This window comes from Anser cygnoides, chromosome W, assembly GCF_040182565.1.
Source record: "Anser cygnoides isolate HZ-2024a breed goose chromosome W, Taihu_goose_T2T_genome, whole genome shotgun sequence".
Classification (NCBI taxonomy): Eukaryota; Metazoa; Chordata; class Aves; order Anseriformes; family Anatidae; genus Anser; species Anser cygnoides.
In genome coordinates, this window is record NC_089911.1 from 9,387,525 (window position 1) to 9,408,723 (window position 21,199).

At 49.6% G+C, this 21,199-nt stretch overlaps 1 long non-coding RNA gene across 1 annotated transcript in view; it reads left to right on the plus strand.

The window, feature by feature from the left end:
* Positions 1-3,563: 3,563 nt before the first annotated feature.
* Positions 3,564-21,199, plus strand: part of LOC136788706 (uncharacterized) — a 130,181-nt gene continuing 112,545 nt past the window's right edge. Inside the window, exon 1 of the long non-coding RNA XR_010827340.1 lies at positions 3,564-5,450. This is a non-coding gene — a long non-coding RNA (uncharacterized lncRNA). The remainder of the gene's footprint in view (positions 5,451-21,199) is intronic.

A 21,199-nucleotide genomic window follows, 5' to 3' on the forward strand; every position in this document is an offset into this window, starting at 1 on the left:
ACCCATTCTATCCAGGCATTCACATCCCCATACCCTGTTTCAATCTCCAATGGTTGAACTGCCGCATTTCAAAGAGGGCCTCCTGTTTTCTCCCCTGTCTTCTCCTTGAGTTTCTCCCTTTCTCTGATGGCAATAGAGGATCGTTTCCATACAGCTATTCTCAATCTGGCTGTTGGGTCTCTACCAGTTATTTGTTCTCTCTGCTCAATTGTCGTTGGGCATTTAAATCTCCACAAGCTAACACCTCACAAGCATCAAACATGACAGATTGTGGTACATAACCCTCTGTCACATTCACCCATATTTTTATGGGGTATCCCATCTTACTATTATCTGGTCATGCCTTTTCCAAGTTGCCAATTGACCAAGACTTTCTCTGAGGCCTACAATCACTAAAAACAAAATTAATAATTGATTTTTCCCTGTCATTATTTTTAAACCTTAGGTTTCCAAATAATTATCAATACAAAGAATAAGATATACACTACTACCATAACAAACCCCCCTTGGGAACACTTCAATTCACTATAGGCCAGTCCTTTCTCTCAATCACAAGTCATACTCATTAGTTACCTGTGAAAATAAAAGGTTAGTTTACAATTGCAAGCTCTTATCCCGCTCAGAGTCCACTATGAGATTTTTCTCTTCGATTTCAGCTTCCAACAAGTCTTCTGTAGGAACAGCTTCCCAGGTACTAGGGTCGATGGATGCCTTCACTCGAGTATAGTGAGTCCAACCTTTTTCCTCAGTTCCTATGGCTGTTTCAGTGGTTAGTAGTACTTGGAAGTGTCCTTCCCATTCGGGCCGGAGTTGATCCTTTCCAGGTCTGAATCAGGACCCAATTTCCCACGGGTCCTGAGAAATGACAAAGAAGAGGACAACCCCAGAATACAGTTCTTAAGAAAACTCTCTTGTTTCTAATTGCGGTATCTCATCCCTTCTGCCCAGATAGGGTAATCCGAACAGCATCTCATATGGTGAAATTCCTATATCGTTTCTCGGTGCTGTTTGAACCTGGAGGAGTGCTAAAAGTAAACATTTTACCCAAGGAAGTTGGGTTTTTAACACTAATTTAGTTAATTGCTTCTTTAATGTCTGGTTCATTCATTTTACCTTCCCAGAAGAGGAGGGGTGCCAGGGGGTGTGAAAAGCCCACTCAATCTCTAAGGCCTGCATTAACCCTTGCAGTACTTGTGAAGTGAAATGTCTTCCTTGATCTGAATCAATGTTTTCAGCTATCCCATATCTAGGGACTATTTGCTCCGGTGATACCTTAGCCACCATGTTTGCAGTGGCAGATACAGAGGGGAAAGCTTACACCCATCCAGTCACGTGGTCAATTAGGACAAACAAGTACTTAAATCTCCCTCCTTTACGTAACTCAGTAAAGTCTACCTGTATACTTTGTAAAGGTCGAATCCCTGGCTCCCGTCCCCCTCTAGGTTAGTTACAAATGACCTTTTTATTTGCCTTTTGACATATGGTACATCCTCTGCATATTTGCTTCACTGAAGTGTATATTCCTACACAGACATACTTTCTTAGCACAACATCACACATTGCTTGCATCTCCCAATGACTCTCTTGATGTAAAACATCATATTTGCCTCATTGGTGCTTTATTCAGCATTTCTCTCCCATCAGGGAGTATCCATTTTCCCTCAGGCTTCGTGGCTCCTGATTCCTAAAAGAAATCTCTCTTAAAAACATTTTAGTTCTTTCTTAGTTTTCAACAATTCCCTGAATCCTCTCTGGATTTATTCTCAGTTTTCCCTCAGACATTAGATGCCTTAAATACCTGACTTCTCTTTCTACGTATTGTAATTTATTTTTCAATACTCCCAAGCCCTGCTTTCCCAGAAAGTTGAATAGCTTGTTAGTAGCTTCCTTCACAACTGTTTTCTCCTGTCCTGACAATAAACGATCATACACATACTTGTAACAGTAACACCTCCTTGGGAGGTTGGAATTGCTCCAAAATCTGTTCTAGAACTTTGCCCAAATTAATCGGAGGCCCTGTAAACCCCTGAGGTAAAACTGTCCATATGTATTGTTGCTTCCGCCCCCACTTCAGAGTCTTTCCAGTCAGAGGTGAATATATCTTTGCTCTCAGGGCCTGAGAGCACTCCATTAATACCACTGTTATTCCAGTCTAACAATTTACTATTTGAATGCCCAATTTCATCATCAAATCCCTTCCCAACAAGTTAGTCCCTGCCTTGGGTACATACAATAATTGCCCAGAGATCATTTTATCCCCTAGTCTCAGCTTGGTATCCCCCAAAGGTGGCACTGTTATCCCAGCCCCTTCTACCCCCATCACTTGTTAGGGTTTCATTAGTTAATTTAATCCCTGATACTTTACAGGCCAGTAATGACCTAGCTGCCCCTGTGTATTGTGTTTGATGGCAAGGTTCGGGAGGGGGCTGCAGTGGCAGCCCCCACGAGGAGAATCCAGAAACCACCCCGTGGCAGATAAGGGACAATTTCATCCGGCCCCAGAGGGGCCCACCGCTGCCCAGAGCCAAGCCATGAGCAACACAGTCCGTGCCTCTGTGAGAGCACATCCACGAAAACGAACAAACAAAAACCTGCTGCTCAACAGCAGCTGGGAGAGCGAGGAGTGAGAAACCTCCCTGCAGACACCAGAGTCAGCACAGAAGGAGGGGGTGGAGGCGCTCCAGGCGCCGGAGCCGAAGCCCCCTGTGGCCTGTGGAGAGGCCCCTGGTGGAGCAGGCTGCCCCCCCCTGCCCCCCCCTTCTCAATACTTGGGAAACTGACCAAACACCACAGCAAATATACCAAAACTTCTAGACTGTTACTTAGATAATGCCTACATCCTCCTTCCCTGCTCATTCAACTTTCCCAACTCATTCAAAAAAACAGCTCTGTCAAACATTACATACCACACCTTTAACACCATCAATAACCCTTTTTAACATTTCTTCTTATCTTTCTCCAGCCTGTACTTTCACCAAAGTCTCAGTCATTAGCCAACTTAATTCCATACCTTTCTCCCTCATCCCATTTTCCTTCTCTCCTCCTTCTTCCACTCCGGATATTCCTACCTGAAGTGGCCAGCCTGCCCACACTTAAAACATCCCATCAAAGCCTGTCCCTGCTAAGATTCAGGCCGCAACACGGGTAGCTTTCCTTGCCTGCCATTCCTTCATCTCTCTTCCTCTCTTTTCCATCCTGGCCCTGACTCCCCCTGAAGATTTTCTTCCTCTTTCTCCAACCCTCTGCCTCACTACCTGCTACACTGTCAATACCATTAGTTTCACTCTCTGCTTTTCCTTCTCATCTCCCCTCTTGACACACACGTTCAGGGCCTCCCACAGGAGGGCCCCCCAGTGACTGTTCACTACATCCCCCCCACTTTCTGGAGCATCTTCTGTGCATCTTGCCAGGCTTCAATCACAAAATGAACTTTCAAGAGCCCTTGGGATACCGGGTCCTCAGGATTCATCCCCAAGTACTTTCTCATTCTGACCCCAAGTCTCTCATATGATTTCTGTGTTGCACACTATTATTCTTCCAGCCAGGATCGGCAAGCGGTTATTTCTGCCCTGCCGGTATTACCCCTGGTCCTGGAGGATGAGTTCTTTCCCATTTTTGTATAGCAGCTCTCCTCCTGATCATTCCCATTTCTTTCCCTGTAAACGACATATTTATATACATAATTCCCCCTCCCCAAGAGTATAAGTTAGGTCCTAGGAAACTCCTAACCTCTCTGCTGGTAAGGAGGGGGGGAAGTTCACTTAAGAGGATACACAGTTAGTGCTAGTACTGTTAGTATCAGGGAAGGCAAAATTCTCAGTACCTCTTCTACCTTGTTCTAATTCTTGCCAGAGCCTAGAGTACGCTCTTCTCTAGGGACAGTGTTAATTGCAGTCCCTGTCTCCTTTCCTGGAGCGACTGCTGCTGCCACCGGTGCAATATTAGGATTATAGGGAGCATAACTTGGCTCCTCCTCCAAAAAAAAAGGAATCTTATTGTTTACACATAAATTTCAAGCCTGAATTTTCATCAGGCCCGTATTTTGGCTAAAATACTGCTGTTTCCTTAATTGGTTCTTTTGTCCAGACTAATACACAATATTTAACCATATTTATTTATTTATTTATTTTACCATCTCCTCCAATTTTGAGATTATTTTTCCAATTTCTTATAATTCTTCAGGAAGAACTTTCGGTAGGCACTCCCCCAGGGATATCTCCCTGTCCCCTGGAACTCATATTTCCCATTTTTCCTATCCTGGAAAATGGGGGTGTACTGCCAAGCACTTCCCCGTGCAAGGGCTACCGCACACCTATGAGTTTACCAGATTCCCTGGTGTACTTCCGAGCACTACCCCGTGCAAGGATTACCGCACACCAAATTTCCCTGGTGTACTGCCAAGCACTTCCCCGTGCAAGGCTTACCGCACACCAAATTTCCCTGGTGTACTTCCGAGCACTACCCCGTGCAAGGATTACCGTACACCAAATTTCCCTGGTGTATTGCCAAGCACTTCCCTGTGCAAGGGCTTACCATACACCAAATTTCCCGAGACTCTTCCTTTCTCTCCCTTATCTCACGCTTCGTCCATCTCCGGCCGCGCCCCTCGCGGAGTTACGGAACCGTGGATCAGGACTCCACACTCGCTTCGTACAAAAGTACGTCTCAATCACACATCACACATCACACAGAGCCTCACCCGACCCCCAAGGCAATACTTAATATTTCTTACCTTGGTCTGTGCACAGAGTTACCGGATCAATTCTTAAAACCCGGAGTGCCTACCTTCTTCCTTTCCCCACTACTTCACGGATCCTGCCTCTTTAATCAGTCTCGGGCCCTCTGTCAGCTCTCCGCAGAACCGCCACCGTCGATGCACAGGACCGCTGAAATCAGCGGGGCATGCCTTCCTGCTGCTGCGGCGGTGGGGCTCCCCAGTAGGTGACTGGATCCCGGACGAGCCCCCAGATTGTGAGAAACACTCTGTAGCCAATAACTTAGGCTCAGGCGAGGATCTCAGTGAAGTAGTAATTTATTCGCGATTGCAATGGCGGGCGTCCCACAAGCAGGAGCGCACCTTCTAGTCACATAGTACAGGTTATATACTTTCTTTCTCGACGACCGGGACCCTCCCCTGTTTCCCCATTGACTGGGTAATCCAGGTTCACAACCTATCCGATACTTCACAGACAATACATGGCCTTCAGTTGCTGGCCTGTTAAATTTCAAATTTCTTTTGACTTTTTTTACTGTTTGAAGTGGTAATGTTTCCTCACTTATCTGATTTGACTTGACACCGTGATTTTCACCTAATTGCTCTAAGGAGTCCGGCTGTCTGCATTTTACAAGGTTTTCTGTTAAGCTTTCTTATCACTGTAAGCATATCTCAATACCACATTCCTTCCTTCTATACAATGTAACACTGCAAAAACAACATTTCCATTCCCACAGTACCACACACTAACGTTAAAGTTCTAGTAAATGGGGGTGTATTTCCAAGCACTTTACCGTGCATGGGGTACTGTACACCTATGGGTTAAACAGATTCCCTGGCGTACTGCCATGCACTGTACCGTGCAAGGGAGTACCGTACACCAGATTTCCCCAAGACTCTTCCTTTCTCCCTTCTACTTTCACTTTGTCCGTTTCTGGTCGTGCCCCTCGCAGAGCTACGGAACCGCAGATTGGGACTCCACACTCGCTTCGTACAAAAGTACGTCTCAATTACACTTCACACAAGAGTGTTACCTGACCTCCAAGGCAATACTTAATATTTCTTACCTTGGCCCATGCACAGAGTTACCGGGTTAGTTCTCGACTCGCCGAGGTGATCGACTCAGTGGCAGACGCGTTCTGCAGCAGAGCTGGGGATTGAAGCAGTCAGAGGGTTTACTGTGTCAAGGCCACTTGAGGCAGCAAAGGAAGCCCTCCAGGACCCGGCAGCCCTCATGAGAGTGGCTGATGAGGCGTGGGTGGAGCCAGAAGCGCCCCCCTCCCTGCCATACAAAGGCAGCCCTTAGTGAGCTCAAGTGACCAGGAGCTCGGAGAACAGGTTGGGCAAACAGGGCAAGGTGCATCAGTCAGGTGCAGTATGGCAGTTTACATGGCAGTTCGAGCAAGGAGGGTGAGCAGGGTCAGTCATATCTGTGTTCTGGGAAGGACCTTCTACTGAAGAAATGGTGTCCACTCACTGAGCCTGCCAGTCTGAGGCTGAAACCCAGATGGGGGGGACGCAGCCTCCCTGGGCAGATGCCTCTACTCAAATAGACCTCCCGGGGATCAAAAGAGAGGCCCAGACCCCCAGTTCTGGGGAGCTCCAGTCTCTGGAGGTTCCCCTAGGGTCTGAAGGCAGTGTCATGGGTGCAAATGTGCCCAGCTGGATGAGCTCTTCAAACAGGTGGCTCAGTTGCGAGAGGAGCTCACCAGGCAGCATAGCATTCAGGAATCTGAGGAGGAGATTGACAAATGGTATTATATGCTGACATGGGCCGAGCAGCAGCCCTGCCTTAAGTCCAGGCAAGGGGTAAGGAAACAAGCGTGCAGCCCAAAACAAGCACATTTGAAAAACTCACAGGACAAGGGAGAGTGGACCCTTGTCTCTGATCAGAGCTGGAGGAGGAGTCTCTCCCCTGCCCCTGAAGTGCCCCTGCACAATAGATACAAGGTTCTAAGGCAGGAGAGAGGAGACTCCGGGAGAACTGGTAAAGACCTCAGAAAGACCAACCACAGGGAACTCAGAAAGGCCAAGCACACAAAGTTGGCTCAGTCTCCCAACTGCATCAAAACCAGTGCCACAAAGAAGGCACGAAGGGTGTTAGTCATTGGAGATTCCTCTCTGAGAGGCACCGAGGCTCCCATTTGCCGTCCGGACAACCTCTCCAGAGAGGTTTGCTGCCTGCCTGGGGCCCGTATTTGTGATATATTTTATATATATTTGATTCTGTGATAATAATAATAAAAAAGTCGTATTTTCAATGCTCTTAAAGTGAGCACTGCTCTTGAAGCTGCTGGCCATTAAAACATGCTTATTACCCCGGTGAGATGATGGTGTTTTGGGAAGTGAACTGAACAGTTGGCGTGAAGCTCAGGCCCTGGAAAGTCAGCTGTGGCTGGCTGTAATGGGGTCGGTGTCACCTGCAGACCCTTTTTTAAAGGGTTTGGACTCTGTGTGAAGGGGACAGAAGGTGCTTTCCTTCACATAGCTGGAGATACAGGTGTGTGACTGTATGAGTTGCCACTGCCCAGAGGCAGAGACTTGGGGTAATTAAGCAGGAGCACAGACACCTAAAGAGAGAATTAACAATAACTAGACACACAAACTTAAAACAAACTGGTGATTCTAGTTTCGGGTAGTGACTCTACTGGTTTCGCATGGCAGAGGGTGTACGCAGGGAGTGCTATGTTACAGTGCCAGCAATAGCTTTCCAAGCACCACTCAGACAGCCACAATTGATTGATTTTGCTCCTCTAATTTTGACTTCTTTTGATCAGTGGGAAAAAGAGATTCCTCTAGGCCAAGGGACCAAACCCCACTATCTCACAGTCGCGGCTAAAGCCTGCTTCTCCCCAAACTGCATTGCGCACTGTTGTATCATGTGAGACTCATGGCCTAATTAAACAGTCTTAAAGAACATGATCCCGATGGTAGCTGTGTTCTTACGCAGTGTATCCTAGTGTTTTCTGTCTCTTGGAAAGTCAGAGAAGTGGTGTTAAATCATCAGCCTTCCTGACATCAGATTGCCAAAAGCTAAGCGATATCTACCATGAGCGTGCACAAGTGGGCTGTCCTACGAGCGTGCTGGCCAGCTGCTGAGCACGGCCGCCTCGCAAGCGGAGACTTCTCGGCCTTATCAACAAGTACCCAGAGCTAAGTGTTAATTGGGCCCTTGCTGCTTAGATGTGCATGTGTGTGAGAGTCTACGAGGAAAAACATGCACGGAAAGTAAAGCTTTCAATTCTCAGCGCGAGTATAGCAGAGGAAGGAAGCAGCAAAATGTATTTAGTGCAGGAGAATAAAGCACGGAGGCTCAACCCTGCCTTCTCTGTGAACAATTACAAAAAAAAAAACCAACAACAAACTGTACTTGGCTCTGGTGAGGCCGCACCTCGAGTACTGTGTTCAGTTTTGGGCCCCTCACTACAGGAAGGACATTGAGGTGCTCGAGAGAGTCCAGAGAAGGGCAACGAAGCTGGTGAGGGGTCTGGAGAACAAGTCTTACGAGGAGTGGCTGAGGGAGCTGGGGTTGTTTAGCCTGGAGAAGAGGAGGCTCAGGGGAGACCTCATCACTCTCTATAGGTACCTTAAAGGAGGCTGTAGAGAGGTGGGGGTTGGTCTATTCTCCCATGTGCCTGGTGACAGGACGAGGGGGAATGGGCTAAAGTTGCGCCAGGGGAGGTTTAGGTTGGATATTAGGAAGAACTTCTTTACGGAAGGGGTTGTTAGGCATTGGAATGGGCTGCCCAGGGAAGTGGTTGAGTCGCCATCCCTGGAGGTCTTTAAGAGACATTTAGATGTAGCCTTTAGTGATATGGTTTAGTGGAGGTCTTGTTAGTGTTAGGGCTGAGGTTGGACTAGATGATCTTGGAGGTCTCTTCCAACCTAGACAATTCTGTGATTCTGTGATATCATGAAGAGGCTACCAAGTCTGGTGGGTCCCAATGACTACCACCCCTTCCTACTTTTTCAAGTAGGACCAAATGAAGCTGTAACAAGGAAATTCCAAAATATCAAAAAGGATTTTATGTCCCTTGGAAAGATGTTGAAGGGATTAGGAGCGCAAGTAGTGTTCTCCTCTGTCCTCCCAGTTGGTGGCTGGGACCCAGGAAGAAGGAGACGAACGAGCCAAGTGAATGATTGGCTGAGAGGTTAGTGCCGTGCCCAAGGTTTTGGGTTCTATGACCCTGGACGTGCTTTTGAGGGACCGGGCATGCTGACACCGGATGGGGCGCAGCTGTCCAGGTGGGGCAAGAGTGTTCTGGGCAGTAAGCTGGCTGGGTTTATGAGGAGAGCTTTAAAGTAGGTGTGGTGGGAAAAGGGGATGCACCTCTGAGTGAAGTAAGTATACCCGAGAACACTATTACTCTATGTAACGGCAGGGAAATACTTGTGAACTGTCCCAATGCAATCAGGAAGGGCTCTAGAAACGCAATACGACTGATAGCCCAGCTGAAATGCCTCTATACCCACGCACGCAGCATGGGAAACAAGCAAGAGGAATTGGAAACCATGGTGCAATTAGACAAATATGACCTGATTGCTATCACGGAAACGTGGTGGGATGGATCACATAACTGGAATATTGGAATAGAGGGCTACAATCTCTTCAGAAGGGATAGACAGGTGTTGTGGTTTAACCCGGCTGGCAGCTAAACACCACACAGCCGTTCGCTCACCCTCCCCCCTCCCTCTCTGGGATGGGGGAGAGAAACGGGAAAGTGAAGCCGGTGAGTTGAGATAAAGACAGTTTATTAAGACAGGAATATAATAATAACAATAATAATAATAGTGATAATGATAATAGTATTAATAATAATAATGTGTAAGAAACAAGTGATGCACAATGCAATTGCTCACCACCCGCTGACCGATGCACAGCCTATCCCTGAGCAGCCGGTGCCCCCCCCCGACCAGCCACCCCTATATATTGTTTAGCATGACGTCAGATGGTATGGAATACCCTTTGGCCAGTTTGGGTCAGCTGTCCTGGGTCTGTCCCCTCCCAGCTCCTGCTGCACCCCTAGCCTGCTCGCTGGCAGGACAGAGTGAGAAGCTGAAAAGTCCCTGGCTTGGTGTAAGCACTGCTCTGCAACAATTAAAACATCAGCATGTTATCAGCGCTCTTCTCATCCTAATCCAAAACATAGCACCCTACCAGCTACTAGGAGGAAAATTAACTCTGTCGTAACTGAAACCAGGACAACAGGTGTCCTGGTTTCAGCTAGGATAGAGTTAATTTTCCGCCTAGTAGCAGGTAGGGTGCTGTGTTTTGGATTTAGGATGAGAAGAATGTTGCTAACACACTCATGTTTTAGTTGGGCCCATGAGAACCTAATGAGGTTCAACAAGGCCAAGTGAAAGGCATTGCACTTGGGCTGGGGCAATCCCAGGTATTTATATAGACTGGGAGAAGAAGAACTTGAGAGCAGTCTGCGGAGGACTTGGGGGTCCTGATGGACGAGAAGCTGGACATGAGCCAGCAGTGTGCGCTTGCAGCCCGGAAGGCCAACTATGTCCTGGGCTGCATTAAAAAAGGGGTGGCCAGCAGGGAGAGGGAGGTGATTGTCCCCCTCTACTCTGCTCTTGTGAGACCCCACCTGGAATACTGCGTGCAGGCCTGGGGCCCCCAGCACAAGAAGGATGTGGAGCTCTTGGAACGGGTCCAGAGGAGGACCACTAAGATGATCAGAGGGCTGGAGCACCTCTCCTATGCAGAAAGGTTGAGGGAACTGGGCTTGTTTAGCTTGGAGAATAGAAGGCTCCGGGGAGACCTCATTGCGGCCGTCCAGTACTTGAAGGGAGCGTATAAACAGGAGGGGGAACTCCTGTTTACATGTGTTGATAGTGATAGGACAAGGGGGAATGGTTTTAAACTAAGACGGGAGATTTAGGTTAGAGATTAGGAGAAAGGTTTTCACTCAGAGGGTGGTGAGGCACTGGAACAGGTTGCCCAGGGAGGTTGTGGATGCCCCATCCCTGGAGGCATTCAAGGCCAGGCTGGATGTGGCTCTGGGCAGGCTGCTCTAGCGGTTGGCAACCCTGCCCAGAGCAGGGGGGTTGAAACTAGATGATCTTTAAGGTCCCTTTCAACCCAGGCCATTCTATGATTCTATGATTCTATGATTCTATGACTTGAAGCAGACATTTATTTATTTCAGTATTTAAGGGTCCTGTGTTGTAGAGCTCTGTTTTCAGAGAGGAGGTGCAAGCTCAAGAGCTGTACAAATGTACCTTAGTTCCTGACCTAGCTCTCTATTTGATTTTACCTGCAAATATTGGGTCCATTCATAGAAAAAAAACCTGCCAAAGCTGATGTGGACTTTAGGAAGCCTTGTTTGCCAGAAAAGATTTTTAATAATTACATATACCTAAGTTGCAATCTTGTTTTAGTTGAAAGAGAATAAAAGGTTTCTTTATTTTTAATGGTCTGGAGAATTATAACTGTATGGGTTTTGTTCCAAAAGTCTCTTAATGCATGTGGAAGACTGGTAGCATTGCACTGAGTATGCCAAACAACTGGGAATTTAACATTATTTGGCAGGCTGGACTGCAAACGTGATACTCTGAGGAAGCCAATTAAAGTTTTCCTTTTTAGCATGACTGTTTTAAGCATATCATTGTTTAACTCAGTAGACAGCCAAGCACCACACAGCTGCTTGCTCACTCCCCATCAGTGGGAGGGGGGAGAGAGTGAGAGAGTCGGAGAGGTAAAAGTGCAAGAACTCATGGGTTTAAGATAAAGACAAGTTTACTAGGTAAAGCAAAAGCTGCGTGCAAAACAAGTATTTCATCTGCCTGCTGATGGGAAGTAGTGAATGTTCGTCCACTTCAGTAAAGCAGAGCTCATCATGCATAATGTTTTTTTGGGAAGACAAATGCCATCACTCTGAACATATGCCCCTCTTCCTCTTTTCCCCCCAGCTTTTATTGCTGAGCATGATGTCATATGGTATGGAATATCTCTTTGGTCAGTTTGGGTCAGCTGTCCTGGTTGTGTCCATTCCCAAGTCCTTGTGCACCCCCTTAGCCTCCTCATTAGCAGGGCAGCATGAGAAGCCAAAAAGTCCTTCACAGAATCAGAGACTGATTAAGGTTGGAAGCAACCTCTGGAGGTCATCTGGTCCAACTCTCCTGCTCAAGCAGGGACACCTGGAGCAGGTTGCCCAGGACCACATCCAGGTGGCTTTTGGAGACCTCCAAGGAGGGACAGTGCACAACCTCTCTGAGCAACCTATACCAGTGCTCAGTCACCTGCACAGTAGAGAAGGGCTTTCTGATGTTCAGATGGAACCTCTTGTGTTCCAGTTTGTGCCTATTGCCTCTTGCCCTGGTACCGGCCACCAATGAAAAGAGTCTGTCTCCATCTTCACTGCACTTTCCCTTCAGGTATTTATAGACATTGGTAAGATCCCCCCTGAGCCTTCTCCAGGCTGAAGATTCCCAACTCTCTCAGCCTTTCCTCATAGGAGAGATGCTTCAGTCCCTTAACCATCTTGGTGGCCCTCCATTGGACTCTTTCTGGTATTTCCATGTCTCTCTTGTACTGGGGGGGTGGTGGTGGGGTGGAGTGTAGAACTGGACATTAGGACTCCAGGTGCAGCCTCACCAGCTCTGAGTAGAGGGGAAGGATCACCTGCCTCAACCTGCTGGTGATACTTTGCCTAAAGCAGCCAAGAATACTGTTAACCTTCTTAGCGGCAAGGGCACATTGCTGGCTTGTGTTCAACTTGGTGTCCTCCATGACCGTCAGGTCCTTTTCTGCAGAGTTGCTTTCCAGCTAGATAGCCCCTAGCTTGTGAATATGGGGTCATCCTTCCCTAGGTGCAGGATTTTGCACTTCATGTTGAATTTCATGAGGTTCCTGCAAGCCCATTTCTCCAGCCTGTTAAGGTCCCTCTGGATGTCTGCACAGCCCTTTGGTGAGTCAGCCACTCCCCCTGGTTTCATGTTATCTGCGAATTTACTGAGGGTGCACTCTACCCCATTGTCCAGATCCTTAATGAAGATATTGAACAAGACTGGTCCCAGTATTGACCCCTAGAGTATTCTGCTAGTTACTGGCCTCCAACTAGATTTTGCACCACTGACTGCTACCTTCTGGGTCCAGCAATTCAGCCAGTTTTCCATCTACCTCACTGTCTGCTTGTCCAGCTCATACTTGAACAGCTTCTCTATGAGGATCTTATTGGGGACAGTGTCAAAAGCCTTCCTGAAGTCCAGGAAGACAATATCCACTGCTCCCCCTTCATCTATCAGGCTGTTTCATCATAGAAGCTTATCAGGTTGGCCAGGTATGACTTCCCTTTGGTGAACCCATGCTGACTCTGCATGATGATTTTCTTCTCCTTCATGTGCCTGGAAATGGTTCCCAGGATTCACTGTTCTATCACCTTCCCAGGGATCCATCTGAGGCTGACCAGCCTGTAGTTCCCTGGGTCACAGTATCACAGATTTCTAGGTTGGAAGAGACCTCAAGATCATCGAGTCCAACCTCCGACCTAACACTAAGTACTCCACTAAACCATATCCCTAAGCTCTACATCTAAACGTCTTTTAAAGACCTCCAGGGATGGTGACTCCACCACCTCCCTGGGCAGCCCGTTCCAATGCTTAATAACCCTTTCGGTAAAGAAGTACTTCCTAACATCCAACCTAAAACTCCCCTGTCGCAACTTTCGCCCATTCCCCCTCGTCCTGTCACCAGGCACGTAGGAGAACAGACCAACCCCCACCTCTTTACAGCCTCCTTTAAGGTAACTGTAGAGAGCGATAAGGTCGCCCCTGAGCCTCCTCTTCTCCAGGCTGAACAAGCCCAGCTCCCTCAGCCGCTCCTCATAAGACTTGTTCTCCAGACCCCTCACCAGCTTGGTCGCCCTTCTCTGGACTCGCTCGAGCACGTCCATGTCCTTCCTGTAGCGAGGGGCCCAGAACTGAACACAGTACTCGAGGTGCGGCCTCACCAGAGCCGAGTACAGGGGCACAATCACTTCCCTAGACCTGCTGGCCACACTGCTTCTTATGCAGGCCAGGATGCTGTTGGCCTTCTTGGCCACCTGGGCACACTGCTGGCTCATATTCAGCCGACTATCAACCAATACTCCCAGGTCCCTCTCGGCCAGGCAGCTTTCCAGCCACTCATCTCCCAGCCTGTAGCTCTGCTTGGGGTTGTTGCGCCCCAGATGCAGGACCCGGCACTTGGCCTTGTTGAACTTCATGCAGTTGACCTCAGCCCATCGCTCCAGCCTATCCAGATCCTCCTGCAGAGCCTTCCTTCCCTCGAGCAGATCGACACATGCACCTAACTTGGTGTCATCTGCAAACTTGCTGACGGTGCACTCGATCCCCTCATCCAGATCATCGATAAAGATATTAAAGAGAACTGGCCCCAGTACCGAGCCCTGGGGGACACCACTAGTGACCGGCCTCCAACCAGATTTGACTCCATTCACCACAACTCTCTGGGCCCGGCTATCCAGCCAGTTTCTAACCCAGCGAAGCGTACGCCAGTCCAAGCCCCGAGCAGCCAGTTTCTTGAGGAGAATGTTGTGGGGAACTGTGTCAAAAGCCTTACTGAGGTCAAGGTAAACCACATCCACAGCCTTTCCCTCATCCACCAAGCGCGTCACTTGGTCATAGAAGGAGATCAGGTTCGTCAAGCAGGACCTGCCTTTCATAAACCCATGCTGACTGGGCCTGATCGCCTGCTTGCCCTGCAAGTGCCGCGTGATGACCCTCAAGATAATCTGCTCCATGAGCTTTCCTGGCACTGAGGTCAAACTGACAGGCCTATAGTTCCCCGGGTCTGCCCTCCGGCCCTTCTTATAGATGGGCGTCACATTGGCTAGCCGCCAGTCAACTGGGACCTCCCCCGATAGCCAGGACTGCCGATAAATGATGGAAAGCGGCTCGGCCAGCTCCTCCGCCAGTTCTTTCAGTACCCTCGGGTGCATCCCATCCGGCCCCATCGACTTGCGCACATCCAAGCTCCGTAGCAGGTCGCCAACCATTTCCTCATGGATAGCGAAGGCCACATCCTGCTCCCCATCCCCTTCCACCAGCTCAAGGCACTGGGTATCCAGAGAACAACCGGTATTGCCGCTAAAGACTGAGGCAAAGGCGGCATTAAGCACCTCAGCCTTTTCCTCATCCTTAGTAACTAGGTTTCCCCTCGCATCCAGTAAAGGATGGAGATTCTCCTTAGTCCTCCGTTTCGCGTTGATATATTTGTAAAAGGATTTTTTGTTGTCTTTAACGGCAGTAGCCAGGTTGAGCTCCAGATGAGCTTTGGCCTTTCTAATTTTCTCCCTGCACAGCCTCGCTACATCCTTGTAGTCCTCCTCAGTGGCCCGCCCTTTTTTCCAAAGATTATAAACCCTCTTTTTTCTGCTAAGCACAAGCCGCAACTCTCTGTTGAGCCAGGCCGGTCTTCTTCCACGCCGGCTCGTCTTTGGACACGTGGGGACGGACCGCTCCTGTGCCATCACGATTTCCTTCTTGAGGAGCGCCCAGCCTTCCTGGACTCCTCTGCCCTTCAGAACCACCTCCCAAGGGACTCGGCCAACCAGCGTCCTGAGCAGCTCAAAGTCAGCCCTCCGGAAGTCCAATACAGCAGTTTTACTGGTCCCCTTCCTGGCCTCGCCAAGAATAGAGAACTCTACCATTTCGTGGTCACTCTGCCCAAGACAGTTTCCGACCACCACATCTCCCACCAGTCCTTCTCTGTTTGTGAAGAGAAGGTCTAGCGGGGCACCACCCCTGGTAGGTTCGCTGACCAGCTGCGCCAGGAAGCTATCTCCCACGCTCTCCAGAAACCTCCTAGACTGCTTTCTCTGTGCCGTGTTGTGTTTCCAGGATATGTCCGGGAAGTTGAAGTCCCCCACGAGGACAAGCGCCGACGATTTTGCAACTTCTGTCAGTTGCCTATAAAACTCCTCATCCGTCTCCTCATCCTGGTTCGGCGGCCTATAACAGACCCCGACCAGGAAGTTAGCCTTGCCGGCCTTCCCGCGGATCCTAACCCACAGGGATTCAACCTTATCATTCCCAGCCTGGAGTTCCACAACATCAACATCAAAAGATTCTCTAATGTAGAGAGCCACGCCACCACCCCCTCTGTGCTGCCTGTCCCTCCTGAAGAGCCGATAGCCAGGCATTGCAGCACTCCAGTCGTGGGAGCAGTCCCACCACGTCTCCGTGATGGCAACCAAGTCGTAGCCTGCCTGCTGCACAATGGCTTCCAGCTCCTCCTGTTTGTTACCCATGCTGCGTGCATTAGTGTAGATGCACTTCAGCTGGGCCATCGCCTTCTTCCCCGGCCTAGCCATTGTTTCCCCCGGCACAGCTCCAACAAGCCTTGTTTGAGCCCTGTCCCCCTTCTTACCTAGTTTAAAGCGCTCTCTATGAGTCCCGCCAGCTCCTGGCCTAGGATCCGTTTTCCCCTTGGAGATAGGGACCCGTCTGGGGCCATCAGGCCGGGTGCCGAGTAAAGCTCCTCATGGTGAAAAAACCCAAAATTTCTGTGCTGGCACCAGCCTCTGAGCCACCTATTAACCACATGAGCTTTCCATGTCCTCTCCGTGCCTCTCCCTTCCCCCATAGGGATGGACGAAAACACCACCTGCACTCCCGCTCCCTCCACCAATCGTCCCAGCCCCCTATAGTCCTGTTTGATAGCCTTGAGGCTTCTCTTTTCAACATCATCGCTGCCAGCATGGACTATCAAAAGCGGGTAATAGTCAGAGGGGCGAACCAGGTTTGGAAGCTTCCTGGTAACGTCTCTGACCCTGGCCCCAGGGAGGCAGCAGACTTCCCTACGTGTGGGGTCAGGCCGACAAATAGGGCCCTCCGTTCCCCTGAGGAGGGAGTCGCCCACAACAATCACCCTTCTTTCTTTCTTGGTGGAGGCAGTCCTGAGCCGTGGAGTCAACTTCCTCACTTCAGACATCCTCCTGGGTAGGCTTCCTACCTCATCCTCACCCGCCGGTCCCTCCAGCTCCAGGGCCTCAAACCTATTGTTCAAGGGCACCTGGGAAGGCGGCACCAGAAGGGGAGGGCATCTCCTGCGAGGTCGAGCAGGGACCTGTCTCCATTCCTCCTCAACTCACAGGTCCCCTCCCTCTGCCCGATGGCGACAGGGCAGGGGGTCCACCCCCCTTTGGAGCGTCTCACCCTGGTCCCTCTCCCTCCGGTCCTGCAGGGAGTCGCTCCACCAGTCTATCTCCCGCTCGCACTCCCTGATATCCCTCAGCCTCTGCACCTCCTCCTTGAGCTCCGCCACCATGCGGACCAGGTCGTCCACCTGCTCGCACCTCACGCAAGCAGTCTCTCTGCCTCCCGCCGATGGCAGCAAGAGGCTCAGACACTCCCCGCATCCGGAGACCTGAACTGCCGCATGTTTGGACGGGCAGTCGGTCTGGGTGTGTACTGACTTCCTAGAGAAAGCACCGTGCCTGGTGGAGACCATCGCAGCCCAGCTGACGGGAGAGTGCCGTTGGAGGAGTTGTCCCTATGGGCGGGTGTGAGCGCTCCGCCCTTCCTGCCTGCGCTCACTGCCTCGCTAACTGCCGCGTCACTCCCCCCGTGTCACTCCCTGTTTGCCGGCCCTGGTCGCTTGCGCTCCCTAAGGGCTGCCTTTGAACGGCCGGGGGGAGGAGCTGTCGCTGACGCTGCTGACGCTGCTGGCTCCGCCTACGCCTCGTCAGCCTCCCTCACTAGGGCTGCCGGTGCTGGCGGCTCCCTCACGTAGGCTCGATGCCCGAAAAATAGCCCTGCCTGTCCCGATCCCGCGCTCCGTTGCAGCACGCGTCTGCCCCGGAGCCGGTCGCCTCGGCAAGTGGCTCTGAAATGGCGGTGGTGCCCGATTTAAAAGGCCCGCCGCTGACGCTGTCGCTGACGCTGCTGGCTCCGCCTACGCCTCGTCAGCCTCCCTCACGCGTCTGCCCCGGAGCCGGTCGCCTCGGCAAGTGGCGTGGGTCCTCCTTGCCCTTCTTGAAGATAGTAGTGACATTTGCTTTCCTACAATCTTTGGGCACTTCTTTCAGTCACCATGATCGAGCAAATATTAAAGAGAGTGGCTTGTGACTGCTCAGCAACAACTAAAGCATCGGTGTGTTATCAACATTATTCTCATCCTAAATCCAAAACAACACCATACCAGCTACTAGGAAGAAAATTAACTCTATCTCAGCCAAAACCAGGACAATCTCCATCCCCTTTTCCATACCATATGCATCCAACCTAAACCTCCTCTGGCGCAACTTAAGGCCATTTCCTCTTGTCTTATCACTTGGCGTTTGGGAGAAAAGACTGATTCCCCGACTCGCTATAGCCTCCTTTAATTGACCAATACCCCATGAACCGCCACCTGTCGTTTCATACACGAATAGCATTCCCGTAGTCTATGGGCCATGCTTGTGAAATGTCCACTGAACTCTTTTAGTCCATGAGTTAGGTTCCATTTGTTATGGTGGTTGCTAAGGACAGGAGAGGTGATGTGTTGTGTGGAGTTATTGGACTCCAAAGTCAGCTTATGTTTGGGTCACTGCTGCGCTTGCACTGCTTCTTGTGAGGCTCATCCTCTGTCACTTTGAGTGGTTCCTGCTAGAGGACTTCCTATAACATGTTACTCAGATCATGGGTTGCAGCGGTTCAAGGGCATATCAATTACAATTTCCACCCCTTGTTCTTTTGGGCCAGGCCACAGCATTTAACATTGCAGTGAACTCCTCCCCTCACTCCTGCTCCAGCCTGGGCTTGTCCTTTGGCCACAGTCCCTGTCTACCTACTGTGTTGTGGACTTATCCACAGCCACAGATGCTTTGAGGTGTACTTTATGTGGTGTGGCATTTTTAATGGACTGCAGTCTCTTCAGAGGTGTACATGTTGTGGCATGGACTTATCTACAGCCACAGTCACTTCAAGGTGTACCTGTTCTGGTGTGGCCTTATCTATTGGCCACAGTCTATTCATACGTCTCTTCAGACACCTGCTGTGTCTTGGTCTCATCCACAGCCACAGATGCTTCTAGGTATTCTAGCATGGCCTTATCCACAGCCACTGCAATGTGTACCTGCTATGGCACGGACTTCTCCATGGCTACAGACACTTTGGGTTGTATGTGCTACCACATGGAATCATCCACAAGTCACAGTCCCTCTGACTTGAGTTCACTCTGGAGTTCCAGTGTTAGGGGATCCTGTTGTTTCCCCTAGCAGAATGGGTCTCCCCAGGCATCCAGAATTCACTCAGTCGACTCTAAGGAAGAACCCTGCTCAAAACCTGGTAGATTTTCTCCACTCAGTTGCTTTCCTGGTGGTCTGTTCAATTGCTGGGTGGGTGGGGGCTTGGGCACTCCTGCTGCAAATGTCCCATATTCCCGTAGTCGTAGCATTTTCTACTTTCTCCCCTGTCCTGGTTTCAGCTAGGATAGAGTTAATTTTTCTGCTAGTAGCTGGTAGGGTGCTGTGTTTTGGATTTAGGATGAGGATAATGCTGATAACACACTGATGTTTTAATTGTTGCAGAGCAGTGCTTACACCAAGCCAAGGACTTTTCAGCTTCTCGCTCTGTCCTGCCAGTGGGCAGGCTGGGGGTGAAGCAGGAGCTGGGAGGGGACAGACCCAGGACAGCTGACCCAAAGTGGCCAAAGGGGTATTCCATACCATCTGACGTCATGCTGAACAGTTAATATGGGAGGCTGGCCGGGATCGGGGGACCGGCTGCTCAGGGACAGGCTGGGCATCGGTCAGCGGGTGGTGAGCAATTGCATTGTGCATCACTTGTTTTGTACACATTATGAGTAGTAGTACTATTATCATTATTATTATTGTTTTCCTTTCTTTTCTGTCCTAATAAACTGTCTCTATCTCAACCCACAGGCTTCATTTTCCTGATTCTCTCCCCCATCCCAGCGAGGGAGGGGGAAGGGTGAGCAAATGGCTGTGTAGTGCTTAGCTGCTGGCTGGGTTAAACCACAACATCCCCTATTATTACTCTCCCTATATCCAGTCTCCCTTCCTTGACCCAATCCAGGGCCTAACTTTCCCCTTCCTTGGACTGCAAATTCCTCGCGAGCACTGCTGCCAATAAATCACTCTCCCGTTCCTTGGTTCTCTTTTGTTCTTTCATCATTTCCATGTTTTGTTTTTCCTCTCGCCTGTTATAACTAAATATCACTATGCTCAAATTCTTCATCAACATTTCCCCTTGCCAGCCCGGCACGTGTTTCTTAAAATATTTACAAATGTCTGGGGCAGCCTGATCTACAAAAGCAGTTATGGCTAGGGCATCATTAAAATTCTGGGGAGTCATCCCCCCATGTTTGAGCAATGCTTGTTGTAATCACCTCCGGAAATCACTTGGAAGTTCATTTATTCTTTATCTGCGCTCTTGTACCTTGGCCCAATTCACCCTTATTTCTCCATGCTCTTGAACGGCCTCAACCACATTTTTCAGAGTTGTTTGACATGCTGCCCCATCCCCCAGATGATTATAGTCCTAATTGTGGTCATTCAGGGGCCAAGGATTCCTATTTTCCTCCTACTTGTTGCTCTAGTTCCACATCTTTAGCCAAAATTTTATCTTTCTCATCAGACTCTAAACAGCACTCTCAAGAGAATTTGTGTCCTGCCAATTTGGATTATAACCAGTGCAAATATTAGAGAATAGCTGGGCACGTCTTTCAGCGTCCTCTCATAATCTAGGTATCTTACTTCCCCAGAGTGCTCAGTCCCCAGGATTCCATGGTCTACTAGCCCATACCTGTATCCCAGGAGGAATCTGTTGCCCTTCTCCCTTGTCCACCTCCCATTGCTGCAGGGTTTGGGATAGCATGGGGTACCATAGGACACATTCCTACTGGCTCTGGGGAGAGAGCCAGTAGGGTGGAGCCATTGAAGGGGTTAAAGCAGATCCTAATCCTACTGTCCTTTCCTCTTTTACCTTATCACTGTGTCTCCAACCTCCCTCTGGGTAGGGTGTTTTCTCACCCAACTCCTCTCATACATACCAGTAGTCCATTCGATAAGGATGTTGATCTTCCAGGTGATACCAAAGGAAGGTTAATTTCTGATGACTGAAGGTCCCATTCGGTGGCCACTGCAGTTGTGAGTCACCATCCCAAGTGTAGAAAGGCCACTCTTCTTTACATAGGGTCATAGCCTGCTTCTTTGATAGTCCAATGGTCCTATCTATTTATTTTTTTCCCCAATTTTCTAACACTTTTGCTAAAGGGGTCCCTTTCTCTAATCCTGGGACATTCCCGATATTTTCTGAGTACCTGAAGCTCTGTTTGCATGGTACCCTGATCAGGTTGTGCAAGTCTCCCTGCAGATCTTGCTTTCTCTCTTTCTTTTCTCTAACCCCTTTGCTAAAGGAACCGCATTTGCCTCACCAGTCACAGAGTCTCACTCACACTACCCGAGACTTTATCTACTAGGACTTTGCAGCCCCTTTGTGGAGGGCAATTCCAGAAAGCCGACAGGT